Source organism: Oryx dammah, unplaced genomic scaffold, assembly GCF_014754425.2.
Source record: "Oryx dammah isolate SB20612 unplaced genomic scaffold, SCBI_Odam_1.1 HiC_scaffold_6, whole genome shotgun sequence".
Lineage (NCBI taxonomy): Eukaryota > Metazoa > Chordata > Mammalia > Artiodactyla > Bovidae > Oryx > Oryx dammah.
Window position 1 is genome coordinate 43,742,533 of NW_024070190.1, and position 15,872 is coordinate 43,758,404.

The following is a 15,872-nucleotide window of genomic DNA, read 5'->3' on the forward strand; positions in this document are numbered from 1 at the left end:
CCCCATCCCCACCACCATCACCTCCACCCCCATGACCCCATCCCCACAGCCATCACCCCCACCGCCCCCGTGACCCCATCCCCACCACCATCACCTCCACCACTGTGACCACCCCTTTTACCACCATAGTTATCAGTCTTTCAGTTTCTGCCTGTCAGCCTTAAGGAAAATGCAAATGTTTGCAATGCTACAAGCCTACAAACAAGCTTCTGAGGGTTCTCACACCACTGCCTGCTAACTGCTACCAAGATCTACTTAATCAGGCAGCAGGGTGGGACAGCATTTACTCAGAATGAAGGATTTGCGAAAAAGAAAGGAACTTTTGAGGTGAAGCTGGTGTTCTTTTGGACTTCCCTGGTGGCTCAGACGGTAAAGCGTCTGTCTACAATGCGGGAGACCTGGGTTCGATCCCTGGGTCGGGAAGATCCGCTGGAGAAGGAAATGGCAATCCACTCCAGTACTATTGCCTGGAAAATCCCATGGACAGACGAGCCTGGTAGGCTACAGTCCACGGGGTCACAAAGAGTTGGACAGGACTGAGCGACGTTCCTGTTCCTGTTCCTGGTGTTCTTTCGTATAGTTTGTTGCTGCTCCAGTTTCAACAACACCTCTGTGGACATCACAAACCCCCCTGTAGACCAGTCAGAAGAAAGGGGAGCTTAGGATACCTTCACATTCTTACTAATAATTATTAAGTTGTTAACTACAGAAGCAGATAGTTGCTTTCTTTAATGGCAACAGAGAATCTGTGGTCTGACAGGCATTTCTCATGGGACTAGCATGTTTAATAAACACATCACATGACTCCAGGATAAATTTACTGGAGACTTGGAAAAAAGATACGAATGGCATAAAGACATTTTAGGGTCAGTTGGTGGCATTTTTGAAAACATACTGGCTATACTATTAGGAAATTATTGTTCATTTTCCTAGCAGTGATAATAGTACTGAAGCTATACAGGGGAATATCTCTCTTCCAGGGGTATGCATGTTGAAATTTTAAATAATGAAGTAATCTCTAAGTCCGCTATTGATTTTCAAATGGTTCAGCCAAAAGTGTATATACATGGAGAGAGAGAAGAAAATCAAATATGACAAAATGCTCACTGTTGAATCTAGGCTGAGTGTCTATAAGTATTACTTATATAGCTTTTTCAACTTTTTTATTTGTATAAAATAAAATAAGAATTTGGAGAAAAGGGGAGGACAAATTCTGAAAGACGTATAGCAACTTATTTAGTCCCTAATGTCTCATTTATTATAGAAGAGGAAAAAAAGACTTAATTCCTCAAAAGATAGGCTTTATTTCTGAGGAAAGAGTCTAGTTACACTGGGCACGATTCATGAGAAGCACTTACTTTAGAAGTGTATTTAAATACTTTGTTAGAATTAAGTGACAAAAAAATATTAGTTTATGTCTATCATGTCTCAAAATTTGCATGTGTAAAATTTTAAAATGGAGTTTCTCCATGGTGTTGATTTTGTCTGAAAGCATGCAAGAAATCTTAAATATTTATAATTCCTAAAGCAGTGATATATGATTTAGTGTCAGATTTAAAACTGCCCTATCATTGCCCAGTTAAAATTGCTTTGACAAGTAAAGGTGAAAAATGAATAAAAATTAACTCACCATGAATTTTTCTTTTTTTTTTTTTTTGCAATGGTAGAGCTCACCCATACAAGCACAGCTGCCTCTGTATTATCCGGCTGTTGATTAATCAGTTTGCACATTAACCACAGTTAAGTGGAGTTGAGACTCAGGATGGTTAACACAGGCCTGCCACCCCAGGTTCCTGAAAACCTGTGCAGATTCGAGGGCAGGTGTGGAGGCCAGAGCTGAGGAGCAGAGTTGGGAGAAGGAAGCCATCCCCATCCCCTGCTGGGTCTTAGTCATGATAGTCCATAAACCACTTAATCCCCTTATGGATATCAAGAGTGGACTCTTTTGTACTGTAATGCTGGGTTATCCAGGAACTCTACATTCCTTTACCTTGCCTTCACTTTGCAATCAAGAGTCACATGTAGTGGTGGCCTAAATGGGAAGGAAATCCAAAAAAGAAGGGATTAGGTAAACCCATAGCTGATTCATTTTGCTATCAGCAGAAACTAACACAACACTGTAGAGCAACTATGCTCTAATAAAATTAATTTAAAAAGAAAAAGTAAAAGAAATTCAGAAAGATGAAGAAACTGAGGTACAAGCAGCTGAAGTAACTCACCCCAGGGGACACAGCTGATAAATGGCAGTCATTAGCCATAGGGCCCTATGTTGCCTTCTTTTTGCCTTCTTTATTTAAAGGAAGTTTTATTGAAGTCTAGAAGGCAATGGCAACCCACTCCAGTACTCTTGCGTGGAAAATCCCATGGATGGAGGAGCCTGGTCGGCTGCAGTCCGTGGGGTCTCGAAGAGTCAGACACGGCTGAGCAACTTCATTTTCACTTTTCACTTTCATGCATTGGAGAAAGAAATGGCAACGCACTCCAGTGTTCTTGCCTGGAGAATCCCAGGGACGGGGGAGCCTGGTGGGCTGCTGTCTATGGGGTCGCACAGAGTTGGACACGACTGAAGCGACTTAGCAGCAGCAGCAGTTGATTTACAGTGTTGCTTTAATTTCTTCTGTATAGCAGAGTGACTTGAATATACATATATATTTAACACTACTCCACGCTCAGTCTGCACTGCTCCATGTGGGAAGGGAGTCAGCTAAGACCATTATACTCTGCCCTCCAGGATCTCAGACTTGTTAGTATTCTTAACATGGGTGTGGTGCCATCCTTTGCATTCGCTTTTTTTTTTTTTGGCATGAAAGATTATATTTAGACACATGTTCTTTATTATGCTTGTTTCTAATTCTAGTAATAAGTTCTTATTGAATGTGCTTTAAAAGGAACTGACAACATTTCCAGTTTATATTCAGCAACAAGTTATGAAAATTATGGAGAAAGTGATTATACTAAAAATTAGGGCATAGAAGGCATCATTAAAGGAATGGAAATAGTTGACCTTTACATAGATATGAAGCAGAAAGTAATAGTGGTCTAAAAATATTGTGCAGGCTACCCAGTTAATTGCACTTCCTTTGAATGACCCTAAAAGTTGTTGCGATGTGTACTGTAGGCAGAAACATTTAAATCAGTATGATTTCTGGTAGTTATTCAAAGATGGGATAAGAGCAGAGAGCACTGAGAATTCCCAGCCCACTCTCTTTAGATGGCAGGGACAGCATCTGATGCTCCTACACCTGTACCTGAATTCATGCGTGCTGTGTGCTGTCACTGTAGTTGTGTTTGACTCTTTACGATCCTATCGACTGCCAGGCTCCTCTGTCCATGGAATTCTCCAGGCAAGAATACTGCAGTGGGTGGCTGTGCCCTCCTGCAGGGTATCTTTCTGACCCAGGGATCAAACCCGAGTCTCTCCGGCATTGGCAGATGGGTTCTTTACCACTAGCGCCACCTGGTGTCATTTAGAAGGGGCTGAATTCCTCCCTCTCCTCTCCTCCAAGGATGGGCCTCCATTCTGGCTATTCAGAGGATCCCTTGTCCTGGATTACAAAGACTACATCAGGGTGAAATATAAAATCTCAGCCAGTCTAATGAGAGTTTGTGCACCCTTTGGGGTTGCTAAACTGAAAGGTGATATAAACTTAAAGAGGGCTAGAGATGGAGCATGAAGATGAACGATTCCTACCATCTTTTGGGCAGTAGCTAGACCCAGTCATGCCTGATGTTGCACCACCCAGACTTTCCCATTATATAAACCACTACATTAATCTCAATCTGCCCCCACCCCCTGAGGTTTTAAGCCAGTTTAATTTGGGCTTCTGTCCTCACTAATATGCTGGCTATTCAGTTCAGTTCAGTCGCCCAGTCGTGTCTGACTCTTTGTGACCCCACTGCCGCATACCAGGCTTCCCTGTCCATCACCAACTCCCAGAGCTTGCTCAAACCCATGTCCATCGAGTCGGTGATGCCATCCAGCCATCTCATCTTCTGTCATCCCCTTCTCCTCTTGCCTTCAATTCTCCCAGCATCAGGGTCTTTTCCAGTGAGTCAGTTCTTTGCATCAGGTGGCCGAAGTATTGGAATTTCAGCTTCAGCATTAGTCTTTCCAAAGAATATTCAGGACTGATTTCCTTTAGGATGGACTAGTTGGATCTCCTTGCAGTCCAAGGGACTCTCAGGAGTCTTCTCCAAAACCACAGTTCAAAAGCATCTGTTCTTTGCCTCTCAGCTTTCTTTATAGTCCAATTCTCACATCCATACATGACTACAAGAAAAACCATAGCTTTGACTAGACGGACCTTTGTTGGTAAAGTAATGTCTCTGCTTTTTAACATGCTGTCTAGGTTAGTCATAGCTTTTCTTTCAAGGAGCAAGCACCTTTTAATTTCATGGCTGCAGTCACCATCTGCAGTGATTTTGGAGCCAAAAAAATAAAGTCTGACACTGTTTCCACTGTTTCCCCATCTATTTGCCATGAAGTGATGAGACTGAATGCCATGATCTTAGTTTTCTGAATGTTGAGCTTTAAGCCAACTTTTTCACTCTCCTCTTTTACTTCATCAAGAGGCTCTTTAGTTCCTCTTCACTTTCTCCCATAAGGGTGGTGTCATCTGCACATCTGAGGTTATTGATATTTCTCCCTGCAATCTTGATTCCAGCCTGTGCTTCCTCCAGCCTGGCATTTCACATGATGTACTCTGCATAGAATTTAAATAAGCAGGGTGACAATATACAGCCTTGACGTACTCCTTTCCCCGTTTGGAACCAGTCTGTTGTTCCATGTCCGGTTCTAACTGTGGCTTCTTGACCTGCATACAGATTTCTCAGGAGGCAGGTAAAGTGGTCTGGTATTTCCATCCCTTGAAGAATTTTTCAGTTTGTTGTGATCTACACAGTGAAAGGCTTTGGCATAATCAATAAAGCAAAAATAGATGTTTTTCTGGAATGCTGAATGCTGGCTATTGGTAATGGTTAAATCTGGCCTGAACAACCACCTATCAAGGGCAACGTAGAAAGTCTTCTAGCACTTCAAAGTGCAGGTCAAACTTGAGATTATGATAGTTTATGCCTTCTTTCCAGGAATAAATCTAATTTTAACTAAATGAAAAGAAAATGAGGGAACTCCTTGGCAGTCCAGTGGTTAGGATTTTGTGCTTCCACTTCTGGGGGTCCAGGCTTGATGCCTAGTTAGGAAACTAAAATTCTACAAGCTGCTCAAGCAAGGTCAAAAAATAGAGAAAGGCATTCTTTGCCAGTTGACCTCTAACAAAACCTTTCATTTCCCTTTGGTTCTGGTGACACAGATGCCAGGCAGCTGTTGTTGTTTAGGTACTAAGTCGTGTCCAACTCTTTGCAACCCCATAGACTGCAGGATACCAGGCTTCCCTGGCCTTCACTATCTCCCAGAGTTTGAGCAAACTCATGTCCATTGAGTTGGTGATGCCATCCAACCAACTCATCCTTTGTTGCCCCCTTCTCCTCCTGCCCTCAATCCTTCCCAGCATCAGGGTCTTTTCCAATAGAGCTTTTCCAAAAGCTCTATTTTTCTTTGCATCAGGTGGCCAAAGTATTGGAGTTACAGCTTCAGCGTCAGTCTTTCCAATGAGTATTCAGAGTTAATTTCCTTTAGGATTGACTGGTTTGATCTCCTTGCTGTCCAAGGGACTCTCAAAAGTCTTCTCCAGCATCACAATTCAAAAGCATCAATTCTTCGGCACTCAGCCTTCTTTATGATCCAACTCTCAAATCTCTATAGAACTACTGGAAAAACCATACTTTGACTGTAAGGACCTTTGTCCGCAAAGTGATACCTGTGCTTTTTAATATGCTGTCTAGATTTGTCATAGCTTTTCTGCCAAAGCGTCTTTTAATTTCATGGCTGCGGTCACAGTCTGCAGTGATTCTGAAGCCCTCCCCAAAATAAAATCTGTCACTGTTTCCACTTTTTCCCCATCTAATTGCCATGAGGAAATGGGACCAAATGCCATGATCTTAGTTTTTTGAATGCTGAGTTTTAAGCCAGCTTTTTCACTCTCCTCTTTCACGGTCATCAAGAGGCTCTTTAGTTCCTCTTGGCTTTTTGCCATTAGAGTGGTATGATCTGTATATCTGAGGTTGTAGACGTGCATCTACAAAAAGAGAAAAATGGGGCAGCTGCAGGGCCCTGTCCATCTCCAATTAGGTTGCTCTCATCTTTCAGACTTCCTTCTTCAGACCTGATTTGCCCACAGTCTTTGTGTCTAAGGGGGCTAGTAGCAGCGCTTCTGACGGTGACCGGTTTAGAAGGTGTAACTATACCAATATGCAAACAGTTGTACTGGCTGTTGGGTCCCTGTGAAGATCATTCTGGAGTCAGTGCTGGAGGCCTCCCAGTAGCCTCCCCGTACCTGGAGGCAGTTGTCACTCTGTGGACACGCCCTAACTCTTATTTATTTCCCCGCCTAGGATTCCAGATCCTTTGAGCTGGACTTGGTCTTCTGTGAGGCTGAGGATGCGCTCCTGTATCCTTAGCTATATACTATGTTGTGTACAACTTGATGTATTAGCAAGGAATGTGCGAATTGAAGAGTTCTTTGGGAGAAATTCACATTTATTTATTTGTTTAAGACCTACGCCCTTTCCATGATCTCAGTAATAGAAAGGGAGAAAAATGCCCAACCCAAAAGGCTGGTTATGCTAATAATGTTTCCCACTGTCCTTGCCAACCCCATTCTACCCTGCCTGCCCACTCCCTCTTCCATCAGCAGATTAACTTTCCTGTTTCTTGCCTTTAAGCTAATTTCTAACGGCTCTCACAAATGTACCTGGTGGCGGAAGGTCACCAGCCTGGGATTAAAAATTTGTTAGAGATAGTCCTTGAAAGATAAGCACCTTCAACTAGTGGCATGTAATGTGCTGCTTTTTCCTCTTCAAAGTGCTTTGCCAGCATTACTCAGGTGGTCCACTCAGCACCTCGCACAGATTGGTCAGCAAGATTACAGATTTTTTTTTTTTTAAGGCAGAGAGTTTGATGTTGTAACTTAAGGTAGTTCATTTAGACGTCTTGAGCCGGATGTTGATGTATTAACATTCTCAGCTTCTATGCTGACCTTGACTTCACCTTCTCTTGTTAAAGTGGTTGCTAAATTTTCTTAAAATCAATCTGATTTGGAAATCCTTAGAATGCAACTTCATTTTGGTTTGTATTCTAGTCTCAAATAAGTCTTATGGGTAATAAAATTTCTAGAAAATAAATACTTTAGAAAAAAGACCCGGTTTAGTAAGCTCTTAATTTTTATTTTTCTGCTTGAATCAGCTTTTCTTTTATGGAATCCATTTATAAGGTGTACATGATGTTTTGAAATATATCTGCATTGTGAAATGATGTCCATGGTCAAGCTAATTAACACATCCATCACCTCCCATAATTATCATTTTTTGCTGTGTGGTGAGAACACTGGAGATCTACTCTCTTAGAAAATTTCAAGTGTTTGATACGTTTTTATTCATTGCAGTCATTGTGCTGTGCTTCAGGTTTCCAGAATTTATTCATCATGTAACTGAGAGTTTGTTCCCTTTGATCAATATCTCCTCTTTTCCTCCACCACCCCCCAACCCCAGCCTTTGGTAACCACCACTCTAGCCTCTGTTACTAAGAATTACACTTGTTTTAAGATGGAATCCATTTCTTTCTTTTTTTAAAAAAATACATATATCCCCTCTTTTTTGGATTTCCTTTCTCATTTAAGCCAGCATGGAGCACTAAGTAGAGCTCCCTGTGCTGTACACTAGGCTCTCATTAGTTACCCATTTTATGCATAGTAACGCATATATGTCAGTCCTGATCTCCCAGTTCATCCCCTTTCCCCCTTGGTATCCATTCATTTGTTTTCTACATCTGTATCTCTATTTCTCCTTTGCAAGTAGGATCATCTGTACCATTTTTCTGGATTGCAAACATATGCATTACTCAGGTGGCTCAGATGGTAAAGCGTCTGTCTACAATGCAGGAGACCCGGGTTCAATCCCTCGGTTGGGAAGATCCCCCAGAGAAGGAAATGTACTATTTCCTCCAGTACTATTGCCTGGAAAATCCCATGGACAGAGGAGCCTGGTAGGCTACAGTCCATGGGGTCGCAAAGAGTCGGACACGACTGAGCGACTTCACTCATACAGTATTTCTTTTCTCTTTCTGACTTACTTCCATCTGTGTGACAGTCTCTAGGCCCATGCACATCTCTGTGAATGGCACAGTTTCATTCCTTTTTATGGCTAAGCAATATCCCACTGTGCCACAGTCTTCTCTATCCATGGCTTTAAAAGATATTTCCGAGTAGTTGTGGTAGATGTCCAAACAGACCTACTGTGTATTTCAGCAGTTTTCCATTTCATTCAGTATCTGCCATAGGTCACAATAATTATCATAATCAGGGCAGCACCTACCATTCCTTTTATTAAATGTGTCACCTAATTCCATGTATTCAGCCACCTTATGGACTAAGTATTATCATTACTGCATCACAGACAAAGAGCCTGGGGCTGAAAGGAGTGTTTTACTTGCCCATTGTCACATTAGGTGATGGTTGGTGGTCCGGCTGAGAATAAAGCAGATCTGATGACGGCCTGAGTCCCTTCTGCTGCCGCCCCTTAGGCCCCAGTACCACTGTCATAAGCGAAGCGTGGCAGCCTGAGTGAAGCCTAGTCACCTGGAAGAGTCGATGTTTAGACCAGAATTTGTCAAGACCAAAATGCCACTTAATGTTTGTTAATCCAGCAGGCTACTCCCTATAGTCTAATAAAAACATATGCCAGCCTGAAAAACTACACAAGGGGCTTCAGTGTTACATAAATTTAAGAAATAGATTCAATTATAAAAGATCTGGGAGTATCAGGATTATTATTTTCTGTGTTTTTGTTTACCTAGCAATTTAGGATTTTCACACCATCTTCATACTCCTTGGGTACATGCTCACAGTGAGCTGGGACAGTTGACATTATCCACCACTGTTCTAATGCAGAAATGGAGGCTCAGTGAGGGTTTCTGACTTGCCACTCATGGGCTATGAAGTGAGGCAGCCCACCTGAAACCCAGTCATCTATTCTCTGTCTAGGGAATCTGACATCCATGTGGATCCCCCTGCCCTGGCCCTGTTTGACATGTGGCTGTAGGCTGAAGTTATCCTTGGGTAACTACTAAAGCCACTAAGTGCTGGGTAATGACTTTTGACAAGCTTGTGCTCTCCCGGGTGCCCAGGCTGCTTACCTCATCCAACTGTTTCTCAACTAGATCGTGTTTACAGGTTTTCCGATTAGATGCACTGAGTTTTGCCTGTGACCTGTTGCTGTGAGCTTTACCTGGTGCCGTTCACGTTAGCAGTATCCAGACCACCAGTTCATCTACAGAATGACCTTCTGCCAGGGGCAGCCACGCTGATGGGCTTAACTGGTGTCATTTGACACTGGGGGTGACAGCCTGGCTGCCTGCACCCTGGAGAATTAGCCGATATTGGAGTTAATTGGATTTCTCTTTCTTTTTTCCTGACACTTTTCTTCCATGCCTGCACATTTATTTCCAGGCCTGGGCATTTGGGTGTACCCTCATTGGTGAGGCCAGTGTGTACTTGTTCTCCTCTTTGCTCTGATGAATATGGCTGGTGAGAAACTATTTTGGGAAAGTATGAAGCTCTTGGAGACAGTGATATCATCATTAGTCAGGCTTTGGACTCTATTGAATAATGTGCATTTTGATTTTAATAGTATCCTTGACATCACTTCCAAGATTAAAAAATGATGTGCTTAATCATAATCATTTTAGACTTGGGGAGTAAAAGGTCTTAAGTCAGTGTGAACTTTTACTTAACATAGTGTTTTAGGTACTGAGTATATACTTTATCAATTTCTTGAAATCCCTCTCTGAACCTCAGTTTCCTCATCTGCAAAATGGTGTAATATTACCTCCTGAGGCTACTCGGTCCTGAGGATTCAAACACATGAATGTAAAGGCCTAGGACAGTCCTTAACATTGAGTTGATAGAGTTGCTGTTAACATAGAAATTTAACTAAGACTAAGGCATTTAGGGTTAATGCTCAAAATTCTCCAAGCCAGGCTTCAGCAATATGTGAACCCTGAACTTCCTGATGTTCAAGCTGGTTTTAGAAAAGGCAGAGGAACCAGAGATCAAATTGCCAACATCTGCTAGATCATCGAAAAAGCAAGAGAGTTCCAGAAAAACATCTATTTCTGCTTCATTGACTATGCCAAAGCCTTTGACTGTGTGGATCACAATAAACTGTGGAAAATTCTGAGAGAGATGGGAATACCAGACCACCTGAACTGCCTCTTGAGAAATCTGTATGCAGGTCAGGAAGCAACAGTTAGAACTGGACATGGAACAACAGACTGGTTTCAAATAGGAAAAGGAGTATGTCAAGGCTGTATATTGTCGCCCTGCTTATTTAACTTCTATGCAGAGTACATCATGAGAAACGCTGGACTGGAAGAAACACAAGCTGGAATCAAGATTGCCGGGAGAAATATCAATAACCTCAGATATGCAGATGACACCACCCTTATGGCAGAAAGTGAAGAGGAACTCAAAAGCCTCTTGATGAAAGTGAAAGAGGAGAGTGAGAAAGTTGGCTTAAAGCTCAGCATTCAGAAAACGAAGATCATGGTGTCCGGTCCCATCACTTCATGGGAAATAGATGGGGAAACAGTGTCAGACTTTATTTTTTTGGGCTCCAAAATCACTGCAGATGGTGACTGCAGCCATGAAATTAAAAGACGCTTACTCCTTAGAAGGAAAGTTATGACCAACCTAGATAGCATATTCAAAAGCAGAGACATTACTTTGCCGACTAATGTCCGTCTAGTCAAGGCTATGGTTTTTCCAGTAGTCAGGTATGGATGTGAGAGTTGGACAGTGAAGAAGGCTGAGCGCCAAAGAATTGATGCTTTTGAACTGTGGTGTTGGAGAAGACTCTTGAGAGTCCCTTGGACTGCAAGGAGATCCAACCAGTCCATTCTGAAGGAGATCAGCCCTGGGATTTGTTTGGAAGGAATGATGCTGAAGCTGAAACTCCAGTACTTTGGCCACCTCATGCAAAGAGCTGACTCATTGGACAAGACTCTGATGCTGGGAGGGATTGGGGGCAGGAGGAGAAGGGGACGACAGAGGATGAGGTGGCTGGATGGCATCACTGACTTGATGGATGCGAGTCTGAGTGAACTCCGGGAGTTGGTGATGGACAGGGAGGCCTGGCGTGCTGTGAATCATGGGGTAGCAAAGAGTCGGACACGACTGAGTGACTGAACTGAACTGAAGGCATTTAGAAGATACATTCTTCTAACTGAGTGGGGTCTGTTGATTTAATATAGGCATCCTGTGTCTATAATTGTAAAGGGCCAGTCCTAGCACTGGAAATTGTTTTTGCTGTGTTTTCTCCACACATTATCAGATTTTAACAAATGGGCTCATATAAATAAAAGTCCTTTGAAAAGTAGAAGTGACTTTCAAAAAAGAAAGGAAAAATAGAAGCAACTACACACACATACTTTGAAAGTCTTTGAAAAGTAGAAACGACTATACCGTGCCAACACTGGCCTTGGTGCCTGATCGCAGGTGTACATTTTCACTTAATCTTCATATCAACCAGTCGTCAATTTGAAAATAAGGGAACTTAGACCGAGAAAAGTTAAGAAACATTCTAAGGATCTTAAAACCAGCAAGTAGTGTTGGGGCATCTCCAAGGGGGCTTTCAATAAGGAAAGAAAAAGAAAAGTCAAAGGCAAAGTATCTCCTTCATTCCTGGTGGAGGCCAGCTTGAGTGTTGTCTCTGACCCAAGTGGGCCTTGGTAACTGCTCCCCTGGGCAGACCCCCTACCCAGTGGCCAGCATCAGTGACCCGGGACAGGTAGCCCTCTCACGAAGTTCCGCATAGCGGAACAAAGCGCATGGCTCTCCTCTGTGACCAAGCTCAGGCCCACAAGAGTGAAAACTGCATCTGAGCAGAGCCTCCAGCTGCCTTTCCCAGATCTTCCATGAAGATAAATAAACCACATTTCCAGGGCTACGGTGACTATAAACGGACAGAGTGAGGCCTTCAGTGACACAATTGAGCTGCCTTCCAAAATGGAAAGCTTACGAGTGGGACAAGCGCTCTCTATTCACAAATGGCAAAGATGATTTTCAAATCCAAGTCTGTGACTCAGCTCTAAAGCCCGGCTTTTCCATTAAGCCCCGGGAACACCCCTATTTGCTGTGGGAAGTTTGAGAGCCGTCTCTAGTTCATCTTTTTTTTTTTTTTAGTAAGTATGGTGTCTTTATTTTTTAATTTTTTGGCTATGCCTCTCAGCATGTGGCATCTTAGTTCCCCCAACCAGAGACTGAACCTACGCGCCCTGCATTGGAAATGTGGAGTCTTAACCACTGGACCACCAGGGAAGTCCCTCTAGCTCAGCTTTTTCAACCATCATTCATGTAGTGTCTGATTTACTGTTTTAAATGTCTGTTGCAAGTAGCCAAGTGGAAGAAGAGTTTTTCCTGGTACTGTGGTACCATGCACAGTGATGTGGCAGAACATTTTGAAATTCATATTGTTGATTAAAATAAGTAAGCTGTTCAAGAGGCACATTTCCGTTTTAAGTGAACGTAGCCATGCCCTTCTCCAGGAGATCTTCCTGACCCAGGGATCAAACCCAAGTCTCCTGCACTGCAGGCAGATTCTTTACTGTCTGAGCCACCAGAGAAGCCCAGTCTGTAGAAAGAAGTATTCAGAGACAAGTAGCTTGGAAATGAAGCTACCACCTCATCTCTATAAAAACCATAGGTTCAGATGGCATGCCTTGTTTTATATTTCAGTGGATGCATTGTGAGAAGAGCCTTTTGTTTGTCTGTATTTTGGTTATTAAAATTGTTAGACCTGCCCATAAACCTCTGCAAAACTCTATAGAAAAAAAACTGGAACAAATGTCAGGACATATGGCCAATTGTTTTGAACAAGCCTTTGTGTTTGTTCATTGTACACTGGTTCGTTTGTGTTAAGTTCCTCGGAGTGGGGAGAGTGAGGGACCCAGGAAGGAGTCAGAGGGGTCCCCACGTGCTGGCACACTCCTGCCTGCATAAATATTACATGACGACAGTGTTACCTTTTTGTGTGATATAATTGATCATTTCAATAATTAATGTCGCCAGTGCATGTTTCTAAGAGGACCAAGAGTAAATAATTTACTGTAATTACCAAAGAGGAGTGATATTATTTATTTATTAGAGCTTGAAAAAAATGGGTCATTTGGAAAATAACCTTAAGGCCCCAAATGTAGGAATTTTAGTTTGCTAAAAAATTAAGTAAGCAGCACCACTACTTCACATTAAATATTTTGCCCTTCTCTGGAGGTGAGTTGGGCTTCCCAGTTGGCAGTACTGGTAAAGAACCTGCCTGACAATACCGAAGACTTAAGGGACAGGAGTTCAATCCCGAAGCTCCCCTGGAAGAGGGCATGACAACCCACTCCGGTATTCTTGCCTGGAGAATCCCGTGAACAGAGAAGTCTGGTGGGCTATAGTCCATAGGGTCGCAAAGAGTCAGGACACAATTGAAGCAACTACACATAGAGGCAGTTCTTTGGGGTCTCTAAAAGTCAGTAAAATTGGTAAATGAGGCCAGACTAAAGCCAACACCTAATCTTTGCTTAAACCATAAAGAATGTGGGCACTTTCTGAAGTGATGTATTGCTCTTTGGGGATTAGGAACCTGGTTCTATAAACTTTTATGAACATTCATTTCTGCGTTCCCCTAAGATCTGGATAGGATAGTGACTGCACATAAGTGCTCCACAAATTATTGTCCTGTTTGATTTCAGGGCTATTCTTTAATGTTTATAATTCACAGTAATTTAGAAAATTTGTTTTCTTATCGAATATACACACCAATAAAAAGTCATGTCCTGTTATCAGACATGCTCATTTGGATTAAAAGAACCTCCATATACACCTTCAGCCCCTTCTCTCCAGAGACAGTGACTTGGGTTACCTTTTGATGACTGAGGATTAAGCTTACAGGGTACTCTGCATGGTAGAGGACTTGCCATCTGTGACTTCCACTAAAGAAATGAACCTGGAACATTTCACTAGAAAATTTCAGAGAAGACTCTCCATTTTCAGCCTCCAAGCTCCATCCCTAACTGTCTATCTGGGAGACCAGTAAAGGTAGAAGTTTGGGTCTGAACATTTGGTATATAAGCTTTCAATTAATCTCCATTTTCATTATGGTGCCTTTAACCTTCTCATCTTCTGCCTCTGTTCTCTATACCTCTAACTTTCTGCCAAGGATGATGGAGGGCAGTTAGTTATTTGGTGACAGATAAATCAGTGAGAGGATTGTGAGGATCACATCACTTTTATAGAGACTTTCAACCAATCCTTGTTTTCCTGCTGATGTGTTCTCTTATTCTTTGTGTGCGTGTGTGTGTATGTGTGATTTAACACTCAACTTCTGTTTTACTGGGGTTTCAATAGAAAGCAGATCTTTAGCAGGATGAAAAATGAGATTGTAGTCTGTGAAATACTATCTTTCATCAGATTTGGAACATTCTTAGCGATTCTGTCTTCAGACTTAGCCTCTACTTTATTTTCGTCTTCTTCCAAGAGTCCAGTTACACATATGTTAAAACTTTTCACTGTGTTCCACGTCTCATACCATTTTCTGTATTTTTCATTCTTTTAAACTATCTACCCTTGACATACACATACTACTATATTTAAAACAAATAACCAACAAGAGCCTACTTTTTATAGCACAGAGAACTCTGTTCAATATTCTGTAATAATCTAAATGGGAAAAGAATTTGAAAAAGAAGATGTATATATATAAAACTGAATCACTGAACTATACACCTGAAACTAACACAGCATTGTAAATCAACTATAGTCCAGTATAACATACAATTTTTTAAATCTGCCCTTCATTTTGTATATTTTTCCACTTAAACTTCCAGTTTACTAACCTTGCTTTCTGTTGTGTCTACTCAAGAACTCACATTATACTGAGAACTGGACAAAGACCCATTTGATTCTTTCTTCTGCATATTCCAGTGCTCTGTTGAATTATCCAACTTTAATTTATTTTCTCTATCTTTTCTATTTTCTTAAACATACTAATCATAGTTATTATGATGACTATAATGAAAGTTCTTATAAGGTTCCTTCAAAATATAGGATGACCTTGGGATCTGTTTATAGTGTCTGGCTATCTTTTTCTGGTTTTGTTCATGTGCTCTGGCCATCCTTGGCAGCTTTTCATTGCATGCTGGACATGATGTATTAAAAACAAGTTTGTAGACATGACACACCCAGCGATGATATATTCCTTCAAAGAGGAGTCACTATCTCTCCGCTATGCAAATAGAGGGGTGGTTGAGTATTCTAATCCAATCAAGATTTTGCTGAAATGAGGCTGGTTTGAAGCCCTGATAAGCCTCAGGCAATCTCTGAACTGTCTCTGGCCCTGCAGGGCCCTTATTTGAAATTCTGGTATGATCTTTGAGGCCCCTCCCCTTCTAAGTCTCAAACTCTGAATATTTTCTCATGAAACTGCCCAAAAGCTCTACCATGCCTTTCAGAAATTTTGGGGTTGGTTTTTCAGCTTCCTGTTCTGCACAGCCCCAGAATTTAGCAAATGTTCTGAACGGAAATCTGTAGCGTGCTTGAGGCCACCCAGATCTCCACCAAAACTCTTTTGGTTTTTGTATTCCCCTGCAGGTAGCCCCTGTAGGAACAAAGCCCAGATTCCCTCTGCACTGGTAATTGACAAATGCCCCCAAGTTAAAAATGGAAACAAAAAGTCAGCTCATCTTTCTTCAGGTCACCTCCTCTCCAAGTACAGGTCCT

General features: G+C 42.0%; 1 protein-coding gene across 3 annotated transcripts in view; it reads left to right on the forward strand.

The window, feature by feature from the left end:
- ANK3 (ankyrin 3) overlaps positions 1–15,872 on the forward strand; it is a 372,120-nt gene that overhangs the window by 262,674 nt on the left and 93,574 nt on the right. The window lies entirely within an intron of this gene.